This window comes from Camelus bactrianus, chromosome 2 (genome assembly GCF_048773025.1).
Source record: "Camelus bactrianus isolate YW-2024 breed Bactrian camel chromosome 2, ASM4877302v1, whole genome shotgun sequence".
Taxonomy (NCBI): Eukaryota; Metazoa; Chordata; class Mammalia; order Artiodactyla; family Camelidae; genus Camelus; species Camelus bactrianus.
Genome location: NC_133540.1, coordinates 130,179,950 through 130,199,849, shown reverse-complemented (window position 1 = coordinate 130,199,849; position 19,900 = coordinate 130,179,950). Strand labels below are relative to the sequence as shown.

The 19,900-nt window shown below is 45.9% G+C and overlaps 2 long non-coding RNA genes across 3 annotated transcripts in view; one reads left to right on the top strand and one right to left on the bottom strand.

The window, feature by feature from the left end:
* Nucleotides 1–19,900, top strand: part of LOC123613677 (uncharacterized) — a 173,202-nt gene that overhangs the window by 152,281 nt on the left and 1,021 nt on the right. The window lies entirely within an intron of this gene.
* On the bottom strand, nucleotides 10,394–13,931 carry LOC123613676 (uncharacterized). 2 transcript variants are annotated; one of them, XR_012501583.1, is made up of 5 exons: nucleotides 12,983–13,931; nucleotides 12,625–12,792; nucleotides 12,256–12,428; nucleotides 11,598–11,875; nucleotides 10,394–11,373 (listed from the first exon to the last, which is right to left on the bottom strand). It is a non-coding gene; the product is annotated as an uncharacterized LOC123613676 (long non-coding RNA). The 2 variants fall into 2 exon arrangements; XR_012501581.1 differs by lacking the exon at nucleotides 12,983–13,931 and having other exon boundaries at nucleotides 12,625–12,894.

The window sequence follows — 19,900 nt, the reverse complement described above, 5'->3', positions numbered from 1 at the left end:
TTGGGGCTGAGCAGGTCCAGAGGGCACAGGTAAGCGCTCTTAGCTTACATGGTTGACCTGATTTTGGGGAGTTCGCCAAGACTTGCTAATAGAGGAAGAAAAGCTCCGGCTTGATGAAGTCGGCATGGAATGTGGGTGCGAGTGGGAAATGAAACTGCTGGGCGCCACAGCCTTGCCTGGAGGTGGCCCTTGACAGAAAGCGGACAGGGATCAGGCTGCGCCTGGCCAATGACTTCATGTGGAGAAAGAAGTGGCCTGAAGTAAGGCTTTCCATGGACCCATGAGCAGTGAGAAATGACTGGGCCGGGTTGATCAGGGACCAGCAAGACACACTACTGGAAGAGACCACTTCCATGAGAGTTCTACAAGGATTGTGAGCCCTAGGAGACGCACCTCATGCAGCCAATTCCAGTATAATCAGGAATGACGGCTAGACAGATGTAGCAAATTGATGACCTTAGCAGCTCCCAGTCATGGAAAGAGCATTTTCTCTGATGGCGCACAGATGTGCTGGGAGGGAAAGCCGACTGAGTAAGGCTTGATAGGAAGTGAAGTGTTGCTGGTAAGAAGGGCCTTAAACAAAAGGGAAATTCCTGGGACCACACATTCTAGCATCAAGTCTACCAACAACCCAGACAGGTGCAGTGCGATGCTTAGTTTTTGGTGTCAACTTGACTGGGCTAAGCAATGCCCATGTGTCCGGTGAAACAGTATTTCTGGGTGTGTCTCTGAGGGTGTTTCTGGATGAGATTAGCATTTGAATGAGTAGGCTGAGTTAAAAAAAAATCACCTTCAGCAATGCAGGGGAATATCTCCCAATCCACTGAGGGCTTGAATAGAATGAGAAAGCAGAGGAAGGGCATTCATCTCTTCCTGCCCTTGGACATCGGTGCTCCTGGATCTCAGGCCTTCCGACTCTGAATCACACCACTGGCTTTCTTCATTCTGTAGCTTGCAGGTGGCAGGTTGTGGGACCTCTTGTCCTCTGAATTCATGTGAACCAGTTCCTATAGTGAAATCAATCAATCAACCAATCAATCTATATATATATTCTACTGGTTCTTCTCTGGGGAATTCTAATGCAACCAGTCATTCCGCGGAGGTCGTCAGGCCAGGCTGCAGCCCTGGTGCACCCCCTCGTATTGAGGATGTGAAGAGAAAACCCTGAGGATACGATGAAAAGTATGAAGACCTTGTGTCTCTTACCCGCATCACCAGGGCTTTGTGGAAGCTGCATTCTGCCCTTCTAGTTCTCTTTTGAAGAGTTGCAGGAAGAGGACAGACTTTATAAGAGAGGGATTTCCCCTGGGTTACCAAAGCAGAAACTGATTTAGGTAAAGACACCATTTAAATTAAGGGAAGGTGAGCATGCTCGAGTTTACTGAATCCAAATTTCTCCCTTCACGACCCAGTGGAGGGGGAGCATCTGAGAGGACTGGTAATTTGGAAACTGCCACAATCACGATTGTGGTCTCCTTGAGAATGAACCTGTGAGTTTGTGAATAGCTGCTGGCATGTATTGATTTTGTTTTGGTTGGTTTAGTTTGATTTTCTTCTGAGATCAGTCACTGAGGTCTGTGGAGATGGTTATTGTCAGCAGAATAATGAGCTGGGGTCAAGGAGTCAAGGTTTTTCCCTTTGAACCAAATCCATTGTAAAGCCTCCAGACAATAGAAAACTTAGTGTAAGCCACTAGAGTGAGTGACTTAGAGTCTAAGAGCAACTGTAGTTACATAACTTGAAAAATAGAAACTATTGGAGACCCTTATGAGATGGTGGGACAATACCAAATGTGCCCACAAGGCAGGTCGTTCTAATCCTAGAAGCAAAGGAGAGAGAAAACTGGACAGACATATGTGGAGAAATAAGTGAAGTGAAGAAATGATAGTCAAACTTTTTCAAAGTAGGGTAAAGACATAAATGTGCAGATCTAGGAAGTTCAGCAAATCCTAAATGGAATGAACACATGAAACCCTTGGCTGCACACATCTTAGACTACTGAGCCCCAAAGATGAAAAGAGTTTTGCAAACGTACAGAGAAAAAGGTATAATACAGGGGACAATGATTAAGATTGTCACCGACTTCTCAGAAACTATAGAAACTAAAAGACAAGGGGGGATATCTCAAATTGCTTGAAGAAACAGCTTTCGACCTAGAATTCTGTATTGAGCAAAATTGTCCTTCAGGGACGAAAGTGAAATAAGACATTAGCAGATGAAAGAAAATGCAGAGAATTTGTCGTCTGTCATTTCCTGTTGTGTGGAAAGGCTAAAGTCAGTTCTTCAGGTTGAAGAGAAAAAGTACGAAGGAGAACTCGAGTCTTCAGGAAGGAATAAAGCCCGTCACTGGAAGTGGTGAATCTGTAGGTAAATATTTAAGGCTATTTTTCCTCTTCATTTTTGGTTTAAACAGTTCTATGTGTTTTAAAGAAACTAATTTTCTTATGAGGGTTATATGTTTATGGAATACATATGATATAGAAAAATGGTGGTGGGTAAATAGACAAGATTTACAAGATTTTTACACATTTTGTGAAGTGGTACATTCGACATAGAGTGTGAAGTCAGGGATGGATATTGTAATTCCCAGAGGAACAATTTAAAAAAGAAAAAAAAAAGCTAAAAGGCCAATAGCCAATAGATAAATTAAAATAGAATCCATTTCATAAAGGGAACCATGACTCTCAAAAATAACTCCTGAACAGAGTGGAGGTGGAGGAAGGTGGGGCAGGGATGTGGGCCAATGGGCCAAGACTTCCTTTGAGAAGAAGATTGAAAGAAAAAAAAGACTACCTGTAATTTTCCTTCAGTTTGGGAGCCGATAGGGTAGGGGGTCCCCGTAGGAAAAGAATCACTTACAGCTTTTTGACGTAAGAGAAGCCGTTGTAGGCCCAAGCCTTGTCGTGAGCTAAGCCTGGCCACAGCGCCTGCCCTTGAACGGGTCTCAGCAATAAAGATCTTAAGGGAAAAAAATAAGCTGTCGTCAGGAAGAGGAAGAACACTGGAAGGTAATCAATCAGCTGGAGAGGCTCGGCTGTGCTCAGTGGGACACAGGAGCCTGAGGCGCTTTGCTGAGCCGTCTTCCAGGTTTTAACCCCACCCTCCACCCCCAGGACTCAACCTCCGGTCAGCTAGAGCCTGAGGGGTGATGATGCTGACCTTTTTTGACCCTAGTGGTTTCAACTGAAGCTTGGGCTCTGTCAGCCTTTGCCCCAGTTCTATGCTGCCTGTATCTCTGCTCCAGTCCCTTCATGAATATGCATACACCACGCAAGCCCCTCCATGAATATGAATGTTCCCTTAGCTTAAATCTTCCCCGATTTTGCTGTCCTGGAAGACACTGGTTTGGAAAAGATCCCTGGTGTTCCCCTTACTTGCTGCAAGTAAGGAATGTTTCCTTCTCATCTTTGGCTTCTGATTTATGGCTCGAACCCACCAAGAAGCGAAAACAGTTTTCGGGCAACAAGTTCACATACGTGAACGTCAAACTATGACCAGAATATAGTGGCACCACTTACAATTGTTGGCAGTTTACAAAGTACCTCCAAGAAGCTCTGAGAGCAATTTAGAGTTAAATTCCTTTACCCTCTACAGCAAATCCAGAGCCTAGGATTTTTCTTTTGACTAACTGAGCACTGCCATCTGGTGTGTAATTGTAGGAAATAACAGGGATTGAATTCCCAAAAGGAAGGTCCTTTAAAATAAGAGAGCCATTGTCTTTTAATGTTTGTCTCCTTAACCTCATTTTACAAATGAAAAAAGACTCAGGATATCAAAAGAGAGGTCGGAACAGCCTCGCACAGGCCACTGCAACTAACTTGAAAGGGTAGGATGAACCTTTACAGGTAGCACTTGAATGAGCCTCGAGGTGAAAGGGAGGGGTGGCCTGGGGGGACGGGTGGAGCCCTGGGAAGGCCGGAGTCTAGTGAGGAGCTCGGACTCAGGGACAGGGCTGGGGCACCCCTGAGCGTGGCCATTGCCTGGCTGGATGCTGAGGTTGGGTCCCCTCAGGTATAAAACTGGACAACGATTCCAGCCTCTAATCCTCCCAGCGACCCATGTACTGTTTTAAGTGCAACATCAGTCACGACAAGTATGTAATGAATATTAGCTGTGTTTTTTTTTCCCCACTTAGACTAGAAAGAAATATAGGAAGTTAATTAAAAATTCACCAGCACCTTTGGGTTCAACTCCATGTTAGCCCCATTCTCCCACAAATGAAAGGAGTTAAATGACAGGAGTCCTCCCGACTAGGCAGGATGTAAACAAAGAGAAAACAATAGAAATGACTACCCTTATCGAGAGTTTACCAAGCACCCAGCGCTGATCTACGTGTGTTACGTGTATTAACTCACTTAATCTTAAAATACTTTTTCCCAGCTTTGAGGTATGATTGACAAATAAGTTGTACGTACTTAAGTTGTATAATATTTTTAAGGTGTACAACACGATGATTTAATATACATACATACTGTGAAATGATGAACACAATCAAGTTAACACGGCCATCACCTCACATAGGTACTTTTTTTCTGTGTGTGGTGAGAACTCTTAAAATTTACTTTACTAGAAGATTTTCAGCCTACAGTGCTCTACGGTATACAGTACTCTACAGTCTACAGTGTTCTTCCTTATTTCTCTTAACAGTGTTGTCCAGGTTTATCCATGTTGTTGCAAATAACAGGGTTTCCTCCTTTTTATGGCTGAATACTATTCTATTCTATGTATGTACCCACATACACGCCCTCTACGTTTTCTTTATCCATTCATGTGTTGATGGACATGGGTTGTTTCCATATCTTAGCTATTGCCAATAATGCTGCAATAAACCTGGGAGGTAGACACCTCTTTGAGTTGATGATTTCATTGCTGTTGGATATGTACTTAGAAGAGGAATTGCTGGATCATATGGTAGATCTACTTTTAATTTTTTGAAGAACCTCCATACTGTTTTCCACAGTGGCTGCACCAATTTACATTCCCACCAGCAGCCTGCTAGGGTTCCTTTTGCTCCGCCTTTTTGCCCGTAGTTCTCTCTTGTCTTTTTGGTGCTAGTCATCGGAGACGTGATATCTCATTGTGGTTTCGATTTGCATGTCCCTGATAATTAGTGATGTTGAGCACCTTTTCATGTACCTGTCGACCATCTGTATGTTTTCTTTGAAAAAAAGTCTATTCAGTTCCTCTGCCCATTTTCAATTGGGTTTAGCTCTTGTTGAACCGTATGAGTTTCTTATATATTTTGGATATTAGTCCCCTATCAGTTTCATGGCCGTGTTCAGTAGGAAAAGCATGAAGTGACCTTTAATGATATACCTACTTGGGTAGCTAAGGTAGGGTTACCCCCAAAAACACATGATGTCCAGTTAAATTTGATTTCAGACAATATGCTACTTTTTTGTACATGTTTCAGAGTGTATAGGATATATTTATACTAAAAAAATTAACAGGGCATCTATATTTTTATTTGCTAAATCTAGAAATCCTAAAGAATACATTCCATGAGCACAGTTTTGAGGCAAAGAAGTCCAAGACATCAAGCCACTGTGTGTTGATAGATTTCCTCCATATTTGCATAGAGTTTAGTATCTCATTTGGAAAAGTAGGGGTGCTGATAGTAGCTGCTTCATGGGCGTGTTGCCATGAGAATTTAAAGGTTCTGAACCTGATTCCAACATGTGTGTGTGGTACTGGTGGTGGTGCCGGGGGTGGGGGGGGAGGTGTTTCCACACCAGCATCTATTGTCCAGAGAATATTGTCCAGCTGGATATCCTAAAATTCAACTCAATTCTTGCACTTTCCACCCTGAGGTAGCATCAGATTCACAGGTGAAGGGCTTGGTCCTAAAAGACTGCCGCCCACCCCCATCCCACCTCAGACACTAGTCACAAGCCCAGGTTGTCACCTGTGCTTCTGACCAACCACCTATTGTTTGGAACTTCTCACAGCCTCTTCCTTGGGTTCAATTAATTTGCTAGAGCAACTCACAGAACTCAGAGAAACATGTTACTTAGTGGATTACTGGTTTATTATGAAAGGATATAACCTAGAAACAGCCAAATGGAAGAGATGCATCGGGCAAGGTATGAGGAAAAGGCACAGAGCTTCCATGTCTTCCCCAGGCGTGCCATTCTGCCAGTACCTCCACATGTTCACCAGCCCGGAAGCCCTCTGCGCCCAGTCCCTTCAATGGAAGCTTCATTACCTATGCACGATTGGTTAAATCATTGGCCATTGGCAATTGATGATTGGACTCGATCTTCAGTCCCTTCTGCTCCCCAGAGGTTGGGGGTGGTTAGGGTGAGACTGAAAGTCACCTGGGTGTCTACACTGGCAGCCAGCCCCATCCTTAGGTGTGTGTTCCAAAAGTCACCTCTTCAACATAACAGAAGACACCTTAATTGCTTTCATCACTTAGGCAATTGCAAGAGTTTTAGGAGCTCTGTGCCAGAAGTGAGGATGAAGACCAAATATATTTTTCTTATTATAAATCACCGTATCACAGAGTTCAGGGATTTCATGGAAAGCATAGCACAGCACTGGAAGGCAACAGAGTTGGCAGGTGTTAGAGGTGATTTCCTCTGTCTAGAATTCCTTCTCAGCTGAGTCTGGCTTACTACTCCCTTCACTTGGCTCACACCTACTCAACCGCTGACTCAGCTCAGACAGAGCTTTCAGAAGGCCCTCCAAGCTTCCTGGGCTGGGCGGTGGGGGAGAGGCTGCCTGAATCACCTGGGACCACGTCCTTCTTTGCTTTTCCCAAGCTGCCTCCTGACTCGCTCCCTCCTCTGAGATTCTTTAGGGCTGAGATGCTGTCTTTGCCTTTGCATCTCCAGCTCCTAACATCGTTTGAACTGAGTTGAAGGGAAATGTTATTTTCCTCCTGAGGCCAACAGGGAGCATGAGAACTGAGCAACAAACATCTTAATTTTCCTGGATCCTTTGGCTTGCTGTTTTCCAGTTGTTTTCCCAGTACACATAATTTAGAGCTATTACCCCTGTCTGCTTCCATCCTGTTAGGCGAGGCAGGTGACATGTTGGGAGAGACAGGTCTTGTGAATGTGAAGGAACGGGATTAACTTGACAGACATTCCCTTTTCCTTCCAACAAAAGCAGCTCTTTTCTCTCCGTTGTTCACTGGCCTTGGAATGACGGATTGTGAAAATTGAATCAACCTCTTCTTTTATTACAGCACCTTTACTAGGCCCAGCTAAAGATTCTAAAGCTTTCTGGCAAAAGAAAAAAGAAAAAAAAACAACAACAACAACAACACAACAACGAAAAAAGCGAGGGAACAGGGGAGCACAGCGCTCTCCTGGCAGCCTCTCTGCCTTTCCCCGGGTCCTGCCTCACCCTCCATGACTGGACGGCGGGCGCACATTTCCTAGGTGAGGGCAGCGCATGGCACTCCTGAGTTAGAACCAGACTGCAGGGAAGGCAGCTTGTGAGTTTGATTTGTTTTCATGAATCATGACCTCTGAAAGCTGCTTGGCTTTTGTACTAAGGAAAGCAGAGAGCTGGGAAATGAGTGTCTGTCTATCTCCTTTGAAGATGAGTAAACCAGGACTCGGGCAGGTCAAGTAATCTTCCCAGGGCCACCCGCCTAGTGAGGGTTAGTATTTATTTCCCACAAGGGCTGTCGGGAGGAGAGAATCAGACAAGGAATATACAACATCTAGCAGGATGCTGGTACCCAGGGGCACTTAACACAGTTTGGCACACCCAACAGCTAGAAAGACCGGTCCCAAAATGCCCCTGACAGCTCCCTTTTCAGATTTTCTGTTTCCCCCAAGACGGATGTCCTGACACCCTTACCCCCATTTCCCAGTTTCACATGCAGGACGGATATTCTGCTCTCTTCCCCGGAAGTGTGTGAGGCGCCCTTCCTGCTCTTCCCTTTGACCTTCACCCCTGCCCAGAGGAGCCTGTCGCGTTAGAGTAAGACCTGAGCGTGCGTGGTCCCCACCGTGATGCTCATTCTTTTCTGATTCACCCTGCCCACGGGACGCATGCCTTCTGCGTCCTCTTGTGCAGCACTGACAAGGGCACACTGGTCCTGTAAGAAAAGACCGTATCCATCCAGTGGGGTGGATGCGTTGATTGGGTGTCAGGGCCCTACATCCATGTCAAAAATCACAGATGTGTATTAGGACCACACACGTAAGCTACATTCTCCAGTCCAGTTGTGCCACTAGGGAAGGTGACGTGTTTCCACCACCTGTCTGACCTCTGTGTCGTCTCTCAGTTGATTGCAAGTGTGGGAGTGGATCAAAGGGTTTTAGGAAGGTCAGTGAATGACGCTAATACCTTGATCCACTGGAACTCTTGAGACACAAATTCTGGTGGCTGGAGATAAAATGAGTGAGGAGCCAAGATCAAGGCTTTGGGCTAAACCAGGGCATAAGACCTTCGATTTTAGTAATAATCGTGGTTGGCGGGACAGAGAGTTTATTTCTCCGTTGCTCACAAGGAAGCAGCTATCTTTATTTGATCAACTCAGTGCCCAGGATTTGTATCACAGGCTGGTTTCTGAGTCAGTGTGAGCTTCCCTGGTAGACGGCACTTCACGTGTGTGGTCACGACTTGTTGCTCTAAGCACTGAGCGTGTCCCATGTGACTCTGCTGTGAGCAGATGGGTGGGGGCTCCCGCCTGGTGTCCTCTGGACTTCACCCCATGTGCCTGTTCCTTTTGCTGATTTCATTTTGAACCTCTTCACTGTAACACTTCTTGACCATGATTGCAAATGCATACTGCCCCCTGTGAGTTCCTCTAGTGTGTCACTGAGCCTGAGGGTGCTCTTGGAGACCCCGACAGAGACACTTGACGGAGAGCTTGGAAAGCGAAAATGAAAATTAGGAAGAGGAAAAAAAAACTGACTTGGAAAAGCTAAGGAAAAGGAAGGTTTTTAAGAAAACTGGAATGATAATTTTCAAATGCTGCTGAGCAAGAAATTAAAATGCAGCTCTTGACGCTGTTCACACAAAGCTGCAGCAAGACGCCCGGGGCAGAAGGCCGGGGTGGGGGTGCCACACTGAGGCACGGGAACGCACACTGCGCGTGTCTTTTAAAGGCAGACTAACAGTGTCAGGAATAGACACCAGGGAAACTACACACATGCTGTGCACACGTGCCTGGTGGGTTGAATTTTGTCCCCCCAGAAGATACGTTCAATGAGAACGTATTTGGAAATTGGGTCTCTGCAGATGCAATCAAATTACGTTGCACCATGCTAGATTAGGGTGAGCCCCGAATCCCTTACAGCTGATGTCCTTAAGAGAAGAGGGGACATTTAGACACAGACTCAGACACACATGCCAAATGAAGACTGAAGCACAGATTGTAGTCATTGTTGTGGGGCACAACGCGGTGGTCATGGGCCAGTGTGCATGGTGGTAAAAGAATTAACCAAGAACCAAAGACCATGAGGATTTAAGAACAGAGGGCAGGTTTAATAGATATGCTTCTACAGACAACAGCGGGCTACACAGGCGAGAGGTGCCTGCACGAGCACCAAGGGGGGCATGCAGGGTCTTTTACTGGGGGGTAAGGGGTCCGTGAACACAAGGAGTAGGGGTCTCCATGGTCAGTCTGGGCGCAGGTACCAGGTTGGTTGTAAGACCTGTCAGGGACTTCTCTGAATAATAGAATTTACGACTTTGATAAGGGCAGGATGTGAGACCTGGCACCCAGGGTATTGTGAGATGAGCTGTTTCCTGGGGTGATGGGTTTTGTTAGGGTAAACACACATCAAGAGATGTTTTTTTATCCTGCAGAAATGCAGGATGAGGAGTGGGCCTGCAGTGGGGAGTGGGGGTTAAGTTGTGGGGCTGCAGGCACACTGAGAGCCCAGGCGTGGGGGTTTTATGACTCCAGGGAGTGCCAGCTGGCTCCACAGCCCTGAATCTACAAGCCAAGGAACCCCAGAGATTTCTGGCAACTACCAGAAGCAAGAAGAGGCAGGAAGGATTCTTCTCTGGAGACTGGAGAGAGAATGGCCCTGCTGACATCCTGATTTTGGATTTTTAGCTTCCAGCGCGGTGAGAGAATGTATGTCTGTTGTTCTCAGCCACTCACCCAGTTTGTGGCGCTTTGTGATGGCGGCCCCGGGAAACTAACGCTTGCACAAACACACACAGACGTGTAATTGTCAAGGACCTGATGTGAATTTTGTCCTTAATCCTTTAAATGCCTGAGTGTTTTCACTTTTGTTTTACCAACTACAAATGAGCAATAAGTTGAATAGACGCAAAAGCACTTCAACAGGGATTACAGTTCAAGCAAACTAATCATTAGTCAGAGAACTTGACCACTGCGTGGGCCCCATGTGGGCTGACATTTCCACTAGAGCCCAGGAGGCCCCGGGTCAGATTCGGGGGAACAGGACTGCCCCAGTTTTAGCAAGTCCCTGTACAAAAGCCAAATGAAGGCTCAGATACACATGTGCAAGTATTTAAAAGGTATTTTCTCAATCATGTGTTAACTCGATGTGGTCTCTCCTCCTACCTGACAAGTATAACTTCATGATAAGAGAATTTAAAATCTGTGAAAAGTCATGGCTTTATATGACTGAATGCCAGCAAAATACCAAAGATGACCAAATTTAACTATGCACGTCTACATTTCTGCCAACGGGCTGGCAGTGTTTAGATGCGTAATGAAATAAACATAGACATGACTTATAAATTAATTAGCATTTCAAACTCTCTATTTAGCTCACTTTCAACTCAGTGAAGTCATTAGTCATGCTTTTATAATCATGATTTTCACATACTTTGTAATCTGTTGACTGAAATGACCGAAACATATTAAAATCAATGTAAAAAATAAAAAGAACGTTCACATATTTTCCAATAAAGTTTATAAATATCCATTATAAAAGTAAATGGAAATTTTTAAAAAAGTATAAATAAAAAATTTAAGTTGTTTGAATGAAGGAAAACACTTAATCTAAAAATATAATTGAACTACATTAATTTTTAATGAAAACCAAACTAACTGCAAATGTAACGTTCTGCGGGAGGAACTGGGGGCGGGTGTTGCTTGCATTCACCTGGATGTCCTGACGAGGGTGGTGAGGAAGAGGGTGGAGTGACAGTCTTCCTTGTTGTTCACTCCAGGCACCAGTCACGCGTGAAAGGTCACTGAATCTGATCCATGCGTCTGCAGAAGCACAGGCAGCCCCGCCAGCACATCTTACCTGAGTCTGAGACTTCTTTAGTTTAGAATCCAGGATGATTTTTTTTTAATTGAGGTATAGTCAGTTTACAATGTTGCGTCGACTTCTGTCATACAGCACACAGTTCCAGTTATACATACTTATGTGCCTTTTCAGTATAGATTACTGCAAGATGGAGAATACAGTTTCCTGTGCTCTGCAGGAGAAAATTATTGATCTATTTTATGTATGGAAGTTAGTGCGCAAATCTTGAACTCCCAGCTTATCCCTTCCCACCCCCCTTCCCTCCTGATAACCATAAGTTTGTTTTCTGTCTGTGAGTCTGTTTCTGTTTTGTAAATAAGTTCATTTGTACCCTTTTGTTTTGATGCCACATATAAGTGATACCATATAGTATGTTTATTTCCCTGTCTGACTTACTTCACTTAGAATGATGATCTCCAGGTTCATCCATGTTGCTGCAAATGGCGTTATTTTATTCTTTTTATGGCTGAGGAGTATTCCGTTGTATAAATATACCAGAGCTTCTTTATCCAGGATGATTCTTTATCCCAACTGAGACCAGCTGGTAATTCAGCCCATGATGGGAGGGTGAAAAATAATTTCTTGTCCTTATGAGAAGCCTCTTTTGGCCTTACTGCTTCTTTAAAGCAAAACTCAGTACTTCATTGCCTTGCAGGGACTACCTCAACTCCAGACTGCTTGAGAAAGAACTGATATTTTACCAGATGTTTTTGTTTCAAAGAGGAAAGATGTTTACAGTCTAAGTAACAAGACGGTCTTCACACAAACACCTTTTTAAGTCTTTCTCTTCCTTCTCTTCAAATTCTCTCCCAATATCAGCCACCCTCTCTCTTCCTTCACATCAAGCCCTCCCCGCCTCCCCTCCTCCAATCCTCCCACCTTCCCTGGGTCTCACCAGAGCCCTTTCTATGTAAAGCAGTTTGTGTCCCATTGGCTCCCATTTCCAACTTCGCAGTTGTTGCCCTGCCCAGCTCACAGAGGAATTTCCCTGGGATTCACTGTCTTTAGAAGATTGGGACTCGGGTAAATAAAAAGGGCTTTCAGACAGACTTACAGGACATGCAGATTCTTGTTAAGGTGAATTCTTAATTCCTCCATCTTTCACCCGATGCAGATTGTGACCCATAAAATTGAAATAATGGCGTTCGTGTACCGAGCCCACTTTCTCAAACTCCTCTTTCTCCTCATGCTCACACGTGCTCTGGAGTCCGTGGCTCACAGGGGCACCTGAGAAGCAAAGCCTGGAGGTTAGACCACCCTAACTGAACTCTATCTCCTGACAACTTTCTCTAAGAGCCTAACTATTTGGTTTTGTTTTTGAGCTATATTTCCCCCAATATGCATTTTCATCTGGAGAGAACGGCAAGGAAAAATATCTTGTGTTCTACCAGCGAAGGAAGGAGATTTCTCTACGGAATGTTACCATCTGTCCAGCCACATGGCAGTGAAGCTGCATCGAGTGCTGGACGACTCCGGAGAGGATTTCCATTGCTTCCCGGCAGCCGAGCCGGCCGCTAGTGTGAGGCGGACTTCAGCATCAGTGTCTTTATTGCATCAGGCATTCTCATCTCAAATGATCCGTCGCGAAGATCTGGAAATAAACACACGTGCTTTAAGACAACGTTGAGCCACAGAAAGTCCTTGTTGACAGAATAAATCCACCCCACAGAGCCTGTTTGTCAAACATATAATCACTTTCCCACCACGGGGCATTTTCCGTGCTGTTCCTTCGGCCTGGAATGTTCTCTACAAACTACCCTTTGTTAAAATTTGTGCCCAACCTTGGAAACATCTCAGCCCTTCCTGCTCATTTCTGAGGAAAACTGTTTCCACATCCCTCCACTCAAACAGAGATATGAAGAGGTGGCTTCTCTTTCTCCATGTCCTTTGGCCGGTCCCCTTTCTGCAGCTTCCCTGGCGGTGCATTCTCACACTGCCTTCTCTTGAGCCTTGCACAGGTGTGTACATCAGTATCTGCCCCTAAGGACTCTCAAAAAAAAAAAAAAAATGATAGCAAAGGAATCATCTTTGGGGAAACATTGGAGGAAAACTGTTTGTTGAATGACTAAATGAATCACCAGCTTCTGCCATCACAATTTGTCAGCAGCCTCGGCCCCTCCTGCAGAGGCCCTCTGCCCACTGCCCATCACGCCTGGTCCAGGCCGTGGCTCAGTGCTCAGTCCTCGTGTGGCCGGAGATTCACAGTGTGCATCTAGGCCTGGATAGGGAAGAAAAGTGAAGAGTAACAACCATTTTTAATGTAACGTGCTGGAAATGTCTAGTGAGCCATCAGAATGACTGACGCAAAGAGTGGTTTTATTTAACATTGCTTTTCGTGCTCTAAGAATAATAATTATGAAATACCTGAGTGCTTCCAAATTCACTTTTCCCTGTAAATTTAAACAAGAACTCAAACACGATACCAAGAGAATTGACAAATGGACCCCAGATCATGCTCTGGAGCCACATTTGGAAAATACAAGCTAATGGAATTACGAAATGCAAAAATAGGCCAGAAAAAAAGTTAAACTGTGTCGAGGATCTCGGAGACAAATGTATCCCACCCCTCATGTCACAGAGGACTCGTGGCAGAGCAAGAACGAGGGAGGGACTTGGTAAAAGTCTTACAGCTCTTGGTACCGGAGCTGGGAAGAAACCCGCCACAGTGGGAGAACGAAAAGGGAGGTGTGATTGCCTCCGAGTCAGTTCCGTGCGGGCACAAATGCCGTCTCACTAATGCCGTCTCACTAATGAGCCCAGGTCATGAGACTGACTCATCCAGTTGACAAGGCACAGAGGTTTGAAATGAAAACCTTCAAGAGGATACTCGGCTGCATGGCCCTGGGTCCCTGGTTAGCTCACCTGAACCCCCATGAATTAGAACTCCGTAGTGGGGGGTGATGCAGACCTCGTGTCTGGAGCATGCTTCCTGAGTTCCTCCTCTGGGACCAGAGGAGGTGGGGGGCGGGGAAGAGGACTGGGGCTCTCTGAGAGAGGTGACGGTGGGCTGTCCTTTACATCAGCCAGGCCACTCGTGGAGAATTATGTTTTATTCAGCAGGTTTTCTGAGGACTTCAAGCCGGAGAGGCGGCCTCTCAGGCAGCTCCGAGGGACTGCTCCGAAGGGGGAAGGGGGGAGCGGGATCTACAGGAGTTTTTGCAACAAAGACCAGGTAGTTGGAACATCGAAAGGTTACTGCTAATTAAACAAAACGAGATGTCTCAGGTTAAGGAATTTAGTGCTCTTCTGTGGAAGGGAAGATGGAAGAGCTCTGGGCTCACTGAAATCGTCCCTTTGATGTGCACCTCAGCTCTCTGGGGCCGGTGTCCTGTTCTTTCCCATCCCGAGTCCCCTCTGGGGCCGCCGTTGGGAGTGGCTGCAGTGGCCGAGTGCTTGGCAGCAGGCGGCCTGCTTGTCTCCGTCCTGAGTTCTCCCCAACTCACCGTTGGGGGCTGCGGTAGTGGCTGGTGGCTGCTGTCTGCAATGTCCTTTGTTTCCTGATACGGTGGCAATATTTCTCATTCACAACTTCTACGCTGCAAAACCAGTTCTGCCCTTGGCCGTGGCCTTAGGCAGAGAACCATGTCTAAAAGGGGACTTGGCAATGAAGGAGCTAGAGGAACACACATACCCTGACCTCTTTATCCTGCAACCCAGTGGGAGCCAGAGGGTAAGGTGAGACAGGAAGGAAGGGGGCAGGGCACGACCGTTTAAGGAATGACACAACAGTTAGCACCAAGATGGCGGAGAGTTCAACGCCCAATAGACCTTGAGGCCCAATATGGCGGGAGATTTGACTCCCAGTAGACCTTGAGCTTCATTATTCACTCATTATAATACATTAGCTGCGAAGTGGCCCTCCCACAGGCGCCACGACAGTTCCCAGGCTGACTATGAAAGGTCAGAGAGAAGGCAGTGGCCCAATTCCTGGGAATCCTCACCCCTTCCCCAAAGTAGTTGGAATAATCCTCCTACTTATTAGCATATGAAATGACCAAGCCCATGAAAAACTAACAACCCCACGCCTCGTGGTCGCTCTCTCCGGCCTTCTGAGACGGCCCGCACTCTGTCTATGGAGCGTGCATCTCCTCCGAATAAATCTCCTTTTACTCAGCTATGGCTTGCCCTCGAATTCTTTCCTGAGGGAAGCCAAGGACCATCACTTGGTGGGGCGCATCCCAGGGACTCCCCCAAGACCTGGGACACGGCCTTCCTCTTGTGCCCCATTTTTTCCTATGTCAAAGGAAGCCCAGTTATTTATGTCCAGAGAGTTCAGCCTCTCTGGGCACAAAGCAGGGTGGTGGAGGGGCAAAAGGCACATTCCCAGCACAGTGGGAAACCTCGCATTGCCAGGAGGGGTCTTCGACGGGCATAGTGCTCAGAGACAGTCTTCCTCCTGCCCACCCCCCACTCACTCCTCCCTGTGAAGAAGGAATGACTTATGCAGTTTGGAAGAAGGAGTAAGGACAAGAGGGATCAGAACCTCGGGGTTCTCTTTCGCTGGTCCTGATACTGAGCAGGACCCTGGGCCCCACCACCCCCACCTCTTGTTTATAGAAAAGCTGATGTCTGCAGGCCTCCCTGAGTCTGAGAAGAGCAGGCTCAAGCAGTTGATGAGGACAAGCCCGCCGGCTTTGGGGAATGGCGACAACTCTGACCGCCTACCTCAACGAGTAACTGAGATTATACCCCCATTTCCCTTTAAACCTTTCATGGCTGAACAGAATCTTTGGAGATTGTTTACTTTGTAGGGGGGGGACATTGGGTCCACTAGATTGCAGGCATTCTGATTAAAAGCAACTTTCCTTTTTGTGACCACGGCTGTTGCCCCTGCGATCATACCCCTGCTCCTCCCTTGACTAGAAACCAGTTACTCTTAAAAATACATGTCCCATTAAAATATTTACTATGGCTAAGCTTTTTATTATTTCGTAGCTTTCCTTCAAATCTCAGGTTTAATTGCATTGGAACGGACAGATGACTTTCAGTTTTAGAGAACACTTGTGTGAATGCCCAGCAAATATAGCTGCCGACAGGGGTCTTCTCTTGTTTTATTTGAGAAACCTCTGAGTTCCAAACCACAATTTGGATTTCTTAGTAAAAATTCTACCCAAGTGAAGAAAGACTGGAAAGAAGCAGCCTCTTTTCCCTCTAAATAGGCATCCCTTTAAAGGACAGGGGTTCGAACGCTGTGGATCCTGGAAGAAATACAGGGGCTTTTAGGTATGATATTGAAACTGGAAGAAATGCCTGGTTTCTGATTTCTAAAACAAAGGGTAAAGGCTAAACTAGTTTTTCAAGGGGTCGAATTGCTTTTCTTCTTCAAAAAAGTTTGGAGACAGATCAAAACCAACAGCCACAGTGACAAGGAGGGCGGTTCTGAGGTGGGGGATGTCTACTTTAGTGCCTCTGCTTGGCCCCAAAGCATCTGCCAGGCTCCCTCGTGGTTTTTAAAAGCGGTGGATGAGCCTGGGCCCGTCCAGGAACAGCCCACCCACACAATGGCTGGTCCCAGGAGTTCCTTATAAAGTGTTATTCAAACTCCCTAGGTGATACCCGTCCATGCTTCAAATTGCCTTATTAGGAGCCTCCAGGACCAAAATCCTCAGGGATGACAGTGGAGGGGAGGGCTTTGGAGGAGTGAGGTGCAGGTACCTTTGGATCAGCCTTGCCTGAGTTGCTGAGATGCCAGGGGGCTGGCTACTCCACAGTCAAGTTCCCTATTTGTCCTTTAGCTTTCTGAGACAAAATTCAGGAATTTATGGCTGAGTCTATTGGGCTCAAAATGGGAAAACTGCAAAGTTAGACAGACAATTGCTTTCTGTCTCAGTTCACAGAATCAGTAAGAAGGTCTGAGTAGCAAGACTCTAAACTGCTTTACCCGAATGCTGTGCTTCATTCTGTTTTCATTAAAGAGAACTTTAGGATCTCTGAGCGTGGTCCCTGCGACAGCAGCACCTGCCTCGTTAGACACACTGAATCAGAATCCGTATTTTAGCGAGATCCTTTGTGATTCGTACACACAGAAAACCAAACTAGAGAATTTAAATCACAAGCTCACTCTGCACGAGGCCCTCAGTCCCAGCTGCCCTGTAAACCAGCCATAGAAGGACAGTGCGGTGGGCAGGTGGCCCGGCCAGCTTTCAGGAGGGGAGTCCAGAGCAAGCCCTTCACCCATCGGGCCACAACAGCATCTTGGGTCACTGCTTTGCAACCTGGGTTTCTCTGTGTGACTCAGGGCCCAGCGTGTCCAGCCTAAGGAGACTCTCCTTTAATTCCCGCAGTCTTCCATCCTGCTGGCCCCTCCCTGCCCATCACCCCTGGTTCATATTAACATTAATTATAGCCCATGGCCCTGCATATGCTGCTTTCTCTGATAACACAGAGTGTGCCTCTCCCCTGCTGGACTATGAGTACTTTTCCCCTTTCATTCTCTAGGAGCACTAGCAATGCCATGGCAACGCCTAATCCCTAACCTCGAGATGGGGTGGGGCTGATGAGAGTGTCCGAGCAGGTGTTCTTGGAAAAGGAAACAAAGAATTAGCCAGATGAGGGGAGAAATAAAGGAGCCGAGTTCTCGGCCAGTGCTTCTCAAACTGTCATCTGCACAAGTCACCCAGGGACCTGCAGATTCTGATTCAGGAAGTCAAGGATGGTACCAGAGATTCCGTAGCCCTTACAAGATGTCAGGTGGCGCAGATGCTACTGGTCCAAGGACCACAGTTTGAGTAGGAAGTTACTGGCAATGTGAGGGCAAGGGTCTTGCTATGATAGTCACTGTGATGTCATGATCATGTGTGTCTGCCCAAGGAAAGATGTTTAATAATTAGTAAATAAATAGTTACTGAATTAAACACTTATAGCTGAGACACCACGCTGGGTGCCTGAATTCTCATAATAATCTTGCAAGATTAACAATATGTCAGTTTTGGCTGTAAAATCGGGGCTAATACTATAGGCATTGAGGCACAGAGAGGTTGAGTTACTTGCTGAAAGTCACACAGTTATTGTGGCAAGTTGCTCCTTACCAAGTATTCCATGTGCTCCCCTACATTTCCTGATCTCCCTTGCAGTCAGTTGAAGCTGTTGAACTAATTTCAGCCAATGGTCTACTGAGGACATGGCATGTGCCACCTCCTAGCTGAAGCAATTCAGAGCCAGCCCTCTCTCCTCCTTCACCCCTCTCTCCTCTGCTTTGTACTCTGCCCTCTGAAACACGCGGCCCCCAAGATAAGGTTAGCAGGAATGCTGTCCAGCCTGCAGGGGACTTCACACGAGGAGTCAGAGATCTGTGCTGAATTTAAACCACTACAAATTCGAGTTTGTTATCAGATGATGCCGACTAGGAGGGGCTTGGTGTTGCTATCAGACAACGCTTCGTACGGTGGGCTGTCTGGGACCCTCGGTCCCCCGAAGGTGCGCATGTGCCTGATGCAGTCTAGATGAGGCGAGTCAGTGCTGCCCGTGGGTGGAGCCCAGATAATGTTAGGCCCCGGGACCCAGAGAAACACCTGAAGACGTGAAAGCTTTAACAGTAGCGGCACAGTGACCGTCCTCTACAACTCGGTGAAGGTTTATTCTCTGACCAACGCCATTTACTTTCTAGCTCTGTTCTTGACTCGTATTAAGGCATGTCTTCAAACATGGTTGGGATGAGGAAAACCTTGCTTTTCGAGGTTTTATGGCTCCATTCAAGACCTGAAAGAAATCTTATTTTTAGAACAATTTAATGCACACCTTCTCAAGTGATTGACTTTACAACCTCTGTTCATTCAGTAAACAGGGGATGCAGTTTCTGCACACAGTGGCACGTGGATTTGTGTGTCCCATAAAACAAGATGCACCATCCTAGTTGCATGTAAACATCACAAAGACGAGACGACTGTTTATATTTTTCTTGGGATGCAGCATTAAACAGAAAGGAGTGGCACAATGACTTAGAAATGGGAAACCCGAGAAAGTGTATAATCATCATAGAAGCCAAGTCAGTGTTGAGTCTGTCCAACCTTCTCCTGCCCACCCACGTTTCTCCTTCTCTGCCAAAGATGCTTGTCCAAGGTGTTTTTACTGGTGAGACGGTGTAACATTTTCAGAACAAACTGCTCTCTAGTCTCTGAAACAATTTGCATCAAATAGAGAAATAGAGAAAGTGACCCAACCCATTTGCTGATAGTAAAAGTGGCATAAGGACAGTACTGAAGAGGGAATTGTTACCACTTACATAAAGATTCTACCATGAGATCTGTAAACACAGCAGTGCACACATATAAATAGATCAGATTTACTCCAGGAATACTGGAGGATTTAACATAAGAAAAATGTATTCAAGTAATAATACACATTAGGATTTTTAAAGAAAAAAGTAACTCAAACATGTTATGTAAATTTAGTTATGGAAAAAATCTAAGAGACTTATGGATAGAAGGGAATTGCCTTAAGCTGATAAAAATCTATCTTCCAAAAAAACTAAGGCAAAAATTATGCTTTACATGGAAGGGGGAAACTCCAAGGAACTTTCTTGTCTCTTTCCGTATTTCTTTTTTTGAAGCTCTAATCTATTGCCTACATAGAAAATACAAGGACTCCGATTTTAATATTGAATCTCGTGTTACATCAGTCAGGACTTCTCTCAGACTGCTGGGTAGAGCTCCTTCTATTGCTGACGTATAGGAATTCGACTGAGTTTTAAAACACTGAAT